Raw genomic sequence first — 10,000 nt, forward strand, 5'->3', positions numbered from 1 at the left:
CAGTCAAGAGTATACTTAAAGGACATTGGGGTGACCTTGGCATCCAGACCTAACCTCCCGCGCGTATTCGCGACGCTCCAGGGGAAATGAAAATAAATCATTACGAATACCGCGAGTCTATTTTCTAGAGGTTCAAGTCTCTTGGGCAGACTGGCCTTCTGGAGTTCCCAAGGCCCGTGTCCATCTCCCGCCCACCCCACACACACACACACACGCACACACACACATACACACACACACATACACACACACACATATATATATATATTATATTACATATATATATATATATATATATATATATATTATATTAAGCTACAAATGTCCTTTAATATCTAATTCGCTCTACCTCGGAATTATATATTTTCTCTTACTATATATATATATATATATATATATATATATATATATATGTGTGTGTGTGTGTATACATATATAATATATATATATATAATATATATATGATATAGATATTAAATATAACTTAAATGTCTAATTCGCTCTGCCTCGGAAATTAATTATAATTTTTATATTTCATATATGTTTAACCAAAGAGATATTTTTTAAGTTGATAATAATTTCGTCCTCTCGTGGATTCGAACAGCGCACAGACGGGAGAAATGAGGACTTCAGTGACGTTACCGACTCGGTCAACAAGTTCTGATTTCTCTTACCGACGGGCCGAACAAGTTCTGATTTCTCTATCTGTACGTTGGTTCGAATCCACGAGAGAACGAAATTATTATCAACTAAAAAATTCCCCTTCTGTTAAACATATATAAAAATATATTAATTCCGAGCGAATTGGATGTTAAAGGACATTTGTAGCTTAATGCATGTATATGAATCACGTGATGTGATAAAAATTCATATATATATATATATATATATATATATATATATATATATATATATATATAGAGAGAGAGAGAGAGAGAGAGAGAGAGAGAGAGAGAGAGAGAGAGAGAGACCATTCTTCTTCTTCATCTTCAGTTCTCAAATTGCTACCTATGAACATCATTGGTCTATAGCCCTGTGTGTGACTATAGTAGATTCACATCAACCAGTGCACCTGATGTCTAGGCCAGTCCCTTACGACGCTCCTGATTGGCTGTTGATAACCCAGTCACAGAGCTGGAAACTCTCGGTCTCTCTCTCGAGTTCACATAGGTAGGACGTAGGTTTCACTTCTCCTGAGAGATACGTCTTTCAAAAGTATCCCTCAGGAGAGGTGGAGCGTACATCCTACCTATGTGAACTCTCTCGAGAGAGAGACTGAGTTTCCAGCCCTGTGACTGGGTTATCGACAGCCAATCAGGAGCGTCGTAAGGGACTGGCTAGACATCAAATGCACGGTTGATGTGAATCTACTATAGCACAGTTCAATAGGATATACACTAAAGAACTACCTAATGTCGCAATGTTTGTTGATCTGTTGATCACAATTTAGTGAAGGGAATGACTTCCACTTTACGGTGCGCCTCTTAAAGTATATGCAGAACATCTGTGGGCTGTTGATTCCCAAACTGCCTCCTATGGTAGGGAGTGTATACAGAGCTTAGAGCATAGTTCTGAACCCTGATTTTATGATGATGTAATCATGAGTTAGCGAAAGATCTGAGTCAACAGAAAGGTGTTTGGAGTTACACACCTGACTTGAGTTTGCTTGTCACGTGACGAGGTTAAAGTATCTCAATTTACAAGGTTAATTTATTTGCCCAACAATTTAAAAAAAAAAAAAAAAAAAAAAAAAAAAAAATTTTCCGTAAACGTGAGCACTTTGGTGTATAGGAAGATCTCAGGCTAGATGAAGTTGTGCTTCATAGATAATTACTTGTTACACTGGAGATCAATTCTGGGTGACGAATGATTTAAGAGAATCGGCAATAAATAAAATTCCAGAACTTCACACGTCAAAGACAGCAACGCTTCAATAATAAGCGAAGACAGGATGATAATGTCAGGGTCATTACGATAAATAATAGACAAAAATCCAGTTCGTACAACGTTATTATTTAAGAATGAATCAGGGATCATTGCACCTCATGTCGAAGGGTCTAGAATATGAGCCAAGACTTCTAAGAGAATAGAACACTAATACCTATCGAAACAAGGCATGATCCGCCCTCCAGCTTACTCGGGGTGCGTGTGCTAAAATCTGCGGTCAAATAGAGCGATGTTTCACCAACGAAAATTAAAATATATATGCTATATTTTATTATAAATTATTTTTCTGTACTGTTTAAAATGAACACTGTTTATTTTTTACATTTTCATTCTAATCAATAAATCATAAATATCCTATCTTTAAATTCCTGTATCTTTAACTCAACGTGAAACAACTTTTTCAGGCCTTTTCAGGTTTCCTACACCGCAAAAACAACAACAAAAACAACAACAACAACAACAACAACAACAACAGCAAAGTAGTTTGTAGGCTCACTTCCCAAATAAGCGGAAATATGTCTATAAATTTCTCAACATCCGCAACTTGAGAAAAGTTAATGTGTTACTGAAGAGCGAAGTGAAATCCAATATCAGGCCTCAAGACTGCTCGGAACAACCACATATGGCTTGGCCATGGTGAAAGAATGGGAGCATTCAATGCTGGAGAGAAGGGTGGTATGGAATACACGTCTTGGGAGAACACTATAACACGCTGGAATGGAGAGGTGGTGGTTTTGAACGGTAAAATTAATGTAGAGTATAATACTAGGGTCTTCTTACAAAACCCACTTGCTTGTCCTAAGCTAACTTATATCTTAGTTTAACCAGACCACTGAGCTGACTAACAGCTCTCCTAGGGCTGGCCCGAAGGATTAGATATTTTGACGTGGCTAGGAACCAATTGGTTGCTTAGCAACGGGACCAACATCGAGAAATGAATTTCTATCACCAGCCATAAATTCCTCAGATTCCTTGTTGGCAGAGCTTGTCGGGTGGAGGGGGGGGGGGGGGGGGGGGGGGGGGGGGTATTGAACCCTGCCCCTGAGATCGGTAGTCGAGCACGTAACCGACTCGTCCAACGAGAGAAACTACTTGCTTGTCCTCATGAGTCAGGATTAACGCCAAGCAAGTTTACTTCCTCTGGTTCAGATGTCATTCCTCTGAGAGGTATTCATTTTTTAAAGGGGAATTAATTTGGCTAATATTGTGAGCCCGCACGGAGGGCAAATATGCGAAGATATAACGCCGCAAATATTTTTCATGTAAACACCGACAAAATTAAAAACTCTGACCTCACAGGAATAACACTCTCTCTCTCTCTCTCTCTCTCTCTCTCTCTCTCTCTCTCTCTCTCTCTCTCCGAAAGGATGGCTCCAAATGGTGTACCCATTTGGGTTCTTTGGTGAAGAGGTTGATTTTCCCCTCTATCTGCAACCCACCACAATCGACTGACCGCAGAGTGTGTAATCATCAGAAAAATGAAATGTTTCTTAAGATATGGACCAAAGCTGTTTTCTCCCGTGTGTGACGAGCAGATAAACACTGATAGTTACTTATGGGAAAGGTAGGTATATTATATTATATTATATCCATATATATTATAATATTATTCATAATGTATATATATATATATATATATATATATATATATATATAATATAAAAATATATAGACATATGTCAATCAGGCGTTGACTAAAAAAAAAAAAAAAAAAAAAATCACAAAGCAAAAATAATTATAAAAAAAAAAAAATCCCTAGACGACGAGACCTGACGAAGGAAACTCTGAACGAAAGCAGTAACTTCATTAAGCATATTTGCATTAGGTCACACCACGACACCCCTCCCCCAACCCCCAAACCCTCTACCCCATTCCACAGAGGCCCAACCGGGGCCACCCAGCCCCTCCTAAACCCATCCATCCACCAGCCACTACCCTAAGACCACGCCCCGCCCAACGGAGGTCTTGGGGGTTGGGTGGGGTGGGTGGGGTGGGGTTTCTCTCTCTGCAAGAGGCGCCCGACCTCAAGAATTCAATTTCTAGAGACAAATTGCCTCTGTCTGCCGTGATTTTAATCGAGCGACCATCTTGGAACCTGCAAGGCGGTATCGAACGATGGAGGTTGTACGCTTCTAGTTCTTTTTTTTTTTTTTTTTTTTTCTTCTTTTCTTTTATAGCAAAGGTCACATCAACTGCGACATTTATATTCGCAGATGTTGAATTTCTTACACTGACCTTTGAAATCTAGCATTTTATCAAGACAATCATAATTATGTATTTTTTGCGTCACTACTACGACACATATCCGCAGAGGTTGAATTCTAACCAATGTCGTTGTTTTACATTAAACTGGCCTTATGCCTGCACGGGCTCTTGCTCATAGAGCGGCCCGTTAATTCTAAAACCGACCTTTTCGAATCTAGCATTGTGTTCCGACAGTTATACTTTTGTATTTTTTGCATCGCTACTGCGACCCATACATACACACATACATGCATACATACATGAATAACTTGATCACGAAACATATATGTGTGTGTGTGTGTGTGTGTGTGTATGAGTGTGTGCGAAAATATATCGTATTCATGAAATCACCAACACACTCACTCTCCTTCCTTTCAACTGCATCTCGAATGTAACGAAGAAAGATTGAATATATAAAATAGAACTTCAACGACCCGAGGCCAACCTGCATTGAATCCCCCCTCCCCCTTCTCTCTCTCTCTCTCTCTCTCTCTCTCTCTCTCTCTCTCTCTCTCTCTCTCTCTCTCTCTCTCTCTCTCCATCTTAACGATTCGAGTGCATGCACTGCAGAAAACTGCTGGCATATAAATCTGCAGAAACGTATATTTTTTCAAAGTGTCCCAGCGGGTATAGTATAGCCACGATACTCAGCAATAACCTCCGAAAAAATTGTTATCGGGAACGTTCTGGCTAAGACTGTTATGTATATAATCAAAAGAGTGATCTCAAGAAACTCGTATATGTCTTCCGGTCCGACTTCTGCGTATATTCTCGATAAAGGAAGGAATTCATGCTTGCTTGGTTGCTTGCTTGCCTGTCTGTGTGTTTTGTCCGTCCGCGAGATTCCTGAAAACGCCACAGGCGGATCTGGACGAAATTGTGTGTGTGTTGCGGGGCAGGGGGGGAGGGGGGCGTTGTTATTCATAAGCAAATTTGACCCGACTCGAGTCGGTTCAATGTTGAGGTTTGACCAGCTCGAATTCTTTTATTGGTGTTTGGTATTGTAAAAGAAAAAGAAAAAAAAATTAAATATACAGTACTTTTTAATGATCACAGGATATTGACTATAAAATTGAAATTAATTACATGTAACACACACACACACACACATGAAATTGTAATAGCCACAATGCTCTCTTAACTTCTCAAATTCTCTGTTCAGAGGGCATATTGTGGCTATTACAATTTCAAGAGTATCTGGTAAAAATGACCAGTAAATTCTACGTATATATATATACGTGTATATATATATATAATATATATATATATAATATATATATATATATATATATATATATATGTGTGTGTGTGTGTGTGTGTGTGTGTGTGTGTGTGTGTGTGTGTGTGTGTGTGTGTGTAGGCCCGTCATTTGGGGGCGAACGGGGGCAACCTAAAGTTTATGAAAAAAAAAACCCACACACACACCTGGAACCTGTATCCAGAGGGCATTTATTCAACAAAATATTAGCGTTGGCCATTTTTGACGGTCCCAACTCAAAGTCAGGATTTGACCAACTCAGTCAGGAACATAGGGTGGGGGAGGGGTTAACCCCCCTCCCCCCAACACCATCACCACCACCACCACCCCTCGGAGCCAATCCCTGAATCAGCCCAGTGGTCTGGTTAAACTAAGACATACCACACGGAATGATCCTCAATACTTTAGATCTGCTTTAGGACCGATGAGGATATTAAGATGATTAGTCAATGGCGAGAGATTAAATAACTGGCTATTTAAAGAGCCCATGTGTCGGGCGGTCGGTTAAAAAAGAAGGGGATCCCTTCTTCGTAGTTTCGGTGGTGTTAAAATCTGCGCCAGCGTCTGCAATGGGCATGCAGTGGGCGTCTGCGATCTCTGTTCCGCGCCAAAGCGGACACCAACCTCCAGCCTGCTGTAGAACTTTGGTATTTCCGAGGCAGGTCATCCTTAATTCAGCAGGGAAAGAAATGAATGCAGCAGACACTGCTTTCGTATTATTGTCTCTCTCTCTCTCTCTCTCTCTCTCTCTCTCTGGGAATTCTCCAGGTAAAGTAAAGATGAATGCAGCAGTTATTGTTTTCTTATTACTGTCTCTCTCTCTCTCTCTCTCTCTCTCTCTCTCTCTCTCTCTCTCCAGACCCTTCCTCTCTTTACAAACAATTAAACCCAAAGTCGGTGGAAAGATGATCTTGAATTTTCTTCCAGTAAAAAAAAAAAGTTTGAAAAAATAGAACTATTGACGTCATTTCACCCTCAATGGAAGCTGAAAAGAAATGGAGGCGGGGGGGGGGGGTTGTATTCCCAAGTCTGTGTACTGAAGTGTGTGTGTTTGTGTGTGTATGTTCGTCTTTTTTACAAACATTTAACATTCTGAAGTATAAGCATTCTATGCTAAAGTTTTGAATCTGCTTGACTTTGTTCGCTTGTGTTATGTCGTGGTAACAAAATGTTTAACACTGTAACAAACAATTTAACATTTTATCAAAATATTTAACATATTAACAAACATGTTAACACTGTAACAAAACATTTAACATTTCAACAAACTATCTAACATCGTATCAAAATACTGAACATTGCAACAAACACCATCTCTGAAATCTGGCCACGTCGTGATATCTGGAATCTGCCATTTCGCGAGATATACGAAATCTGAGATTTTTAGCCATCACCACCGGCCCACCTAACCTCAAGAAGCGGCAATAAAGACAGATAAAAGAGAAAGAATGATGAAAAATGGAGAGAAGACAAAATGATAAAAATGAAGAGGAGAAGTCTACAACGAGGCAGGTTCGACCTACATAAAAAGCTTAAACGAAATTTTTTTAAATTATACTTTTCAAAAAGCGAAATATATTGCTGGAATGCATGTACTCAACTATAAATATATATAATAAATATAAGTTCTCGTCCCAGAAAAAAAATTCATTCCAATTTAATCGTATGGCGTAATCAGAATCTATTTTTCTTATAAGCTTTTATTACTGAGAGAGGGGGGGAGAGAGGGGGGGAAGAGATGAGAGAGAGAGAGAGAGAGAGAGAGAGAGAGAGAGAGAGAGAGAGAGAGAAATATTTCCAATCTTAATCGTTGGGCGTTATCAATTTTAATTTTTTTCTTCTAATCTTTTGGAGAGAGAGAGAGAGAGAGAGAGAGAGAGAAATATTCCAATCTTAAACCTCTTGGGCTTATCATTTTAATTTTTTCTTCTAATCTTTGTGAGAGAGAGAGAGAGAGAGAGAGAGAGAGAGAGAGAGAGAGAGAGAGATATTTCCAATCTTAACCGTAGGGCGTAATCAATTTTAATCTATTTTAATCTTTTCTAGAGAGAGAGAGAGAGAGAGAGAGAGAGAGAGAGAGAGAGAGAGAGAGAGAGAGAGAGAGAGAGAGAGCTACAAACAGGTGTGGCAGGAATCATACCTACTCAAGGCCCGACCAACTTTAATTACATGACGGATGTATTCGAAAACATGAGGCCACGAATCTAAATCGATGTCGAAACCACTTAATCTCTGATTAACCTAATAAATCAGCCGTGCCCATAAAGTCACAGTACCATTACAAGTATTTATGTATTGTAATGGTACTGGGACTTTATGGACACCCTGTATTTCAAGTGTCTCTGTCTCGGCCGGGATTTTGAACCTGACGGGCGAATGGATAGGTTTCCACCCCACTGTCTACCACTGTATCTAAACCATAGGCCCGCGTTCACATCCCGCCAGGGGGCCAGATGCAATCTTTTTAATCACAATTCCCCTTGGGTGTAAGTTATTCCCTAAATTGAGTGAATTGGGTGTTATATGTTTATTTCTGTGGCTTAAGATTTGAGTTTATATGTCTCAAGTCAATATAATATATATATATATATATATATATATATATATATATATATATATATATATATATATATATGTGTATGTATGTAATATATAACACACACCATATAACAGTATAATTAATATACATATATATACACACACACACACACAATATATATATATATATATATATAATATATATATATCTATATATATATGTGTGTGTGTGTGTGGTGTGTGTGTTGTGTGTAATTCATAAACATCTGTGTAAGCATGCTAAGTAAATCACGGAATCTCTCTCTCTCTCTCTTCTCTCTCTCTCTCTCTCTCTCTCTCCTCTCTCTCTATATATATATATATATATATATATATATATATATATATATATATATATATATATACATATAGAAGATAGAGAGAGAGAGAGAGAGAGAGAGAGAGAGAGAGAGAGAGAGACTGGTTTTGTCAGATGTTGTCATTTTTTGTTCAAGTCTACGTCCACAGGTGTTTACCAGCACGCGGAGAACAGTCCGCAGTTGTGTCCAAGGTCTAGAGATTTATCATTATGTCAACAGGTGTGACTTCCAGCTCTATACTACATTTTCAAACTATTTCTTTTATTTTTTATCTACATTTTGTTTTTTTGCTTTACATGGTGTTTTTACGTTGCATGGAACCAGTCAGTGGTTATTCAGCAACGGGACCAACGACTTGACGTGACTTCCGAACCACGTTGAGATTCGTGAACTTCTATCACCAGAAATACGCATCTCTCACCCCTCAGTGGAATGCCCGAGAATCGAACTCGCGGCCACCGAGGTGGCAGGCCAGGACCATGCCAATCACGCCACTGAGGCGCTTTTTTTTATCTACATGAAATACATACAAAACACTTAAAAGTTCACCCACAAAGGGTCTGTTATAACTGAAACAGGACTAGCTATTCAAAATAATTATTTTTTTTCATCTTCATGAAATTCAAAATAATTCGGGTTTTTTTTATCTTCATAACATTCAAAATAATTCAGTTTTTTTATCTTCATGAAATTCAAATTAATTCAGGTTTTTTATCGTCATGGAATTCAAAAAAATTCAGGTTTTTTATCGCCATGGAATTCAAAAAAATTGTTTTTTATCTTCATGAAATTCAAAATAATTCAGGTTTTTTATCGTCAAGGAATTCAAAAAAATTCAGGTTTTTTTTATCTTCATGAAATTCAAAAAAATTGTTTTTCATCTTCATGAAATTCAAAATAATTCAGGTTTTTATCGTCATGGAATTAAAAAAAAAAATTGTTTTTTATCTTCATGAAATTCAAAATAATTGAATTTTTTTTTATCTTCATGAAATGCATTTTTACGCTTCTTGCTTCATCGTTGCCTATAACGATGTCATACCTGGCTGAAACCCCCGACTGGGGTTACCACTGGTGCTACCAAACCCCCATGGATTGGCAGCAAGGAGGTTGAATAGGGTTTGATTTATCAAAGATTATCTGGCGTCGCAACTGCTAATGGCTATTGCCGCCAAGGTTAAATAAAACCCACCTTGGTTGGCAGAGGGAGGAAAAATATATCAACAAGAAGTATGACATTTAAGCCAAAGGCCAAGCGCTGGGGTCTATAAGGTCATCCAGCCGCAAAAATAATGCTGACTCAATTGTTAGGAGAAGTGGATAGCAAGATGGAGGAAAGGGACTATGGACGGAGGTATACTAAAATAAATGGCAGGGGTTGCAGATACGGCCCTAAGGAAGGGACTCAGTTGCATGGAACCTTAAAGTGACGCCTATAGTGCGCCGCGTGAGGCACACTGTCGGCACGACCCTCGTACCGAGAGATTATAGTAGATTCACATCAACCGTACATGTCTTCTAAGCCAGTCCCTTACGACGCTCCTAATTGGCTGTTGATAAGCCAATCACAGGGCTGAAATTTCTGTCTCTCGAGAGAGTTCACATAGGCAGGATGTACGTTCCACCTCTCCTGAAAGACGTATCCCTCGGGAGA

General features: G+C 38.8%; 1 protein-coding gene across 5 annotated transcripts in view; it reads right to left on the reverse strand.

Annotated features, from left to right (window-relative positions):
* The window catches only part of LOC135218635 (peptidyl-glycine alpha-amidating monooxygenase B-like), a 90,842-nt gene that overhangs the window by 53,043 nt on the left and 27,799 nt on the right, over nt 1-10,000 (reverse strand). The window lies entirely within an intron of this gene.

Source organism: Macrobrachium nipponense, chromosome 19, assembly GCF_015104395.2.
Source record: "Macrobrachium nipponense isolate FS-2020 chromosome 19, ASM1510439v2, whole genome shotgun sequence".
Classification (NCBI taxonomy): Eukaryota; Metazoa; Arthropoda; class Malacostraca; order Decapoda; family Palaemonidae; genus Macrobrachium; species Macrobrachium nipponense.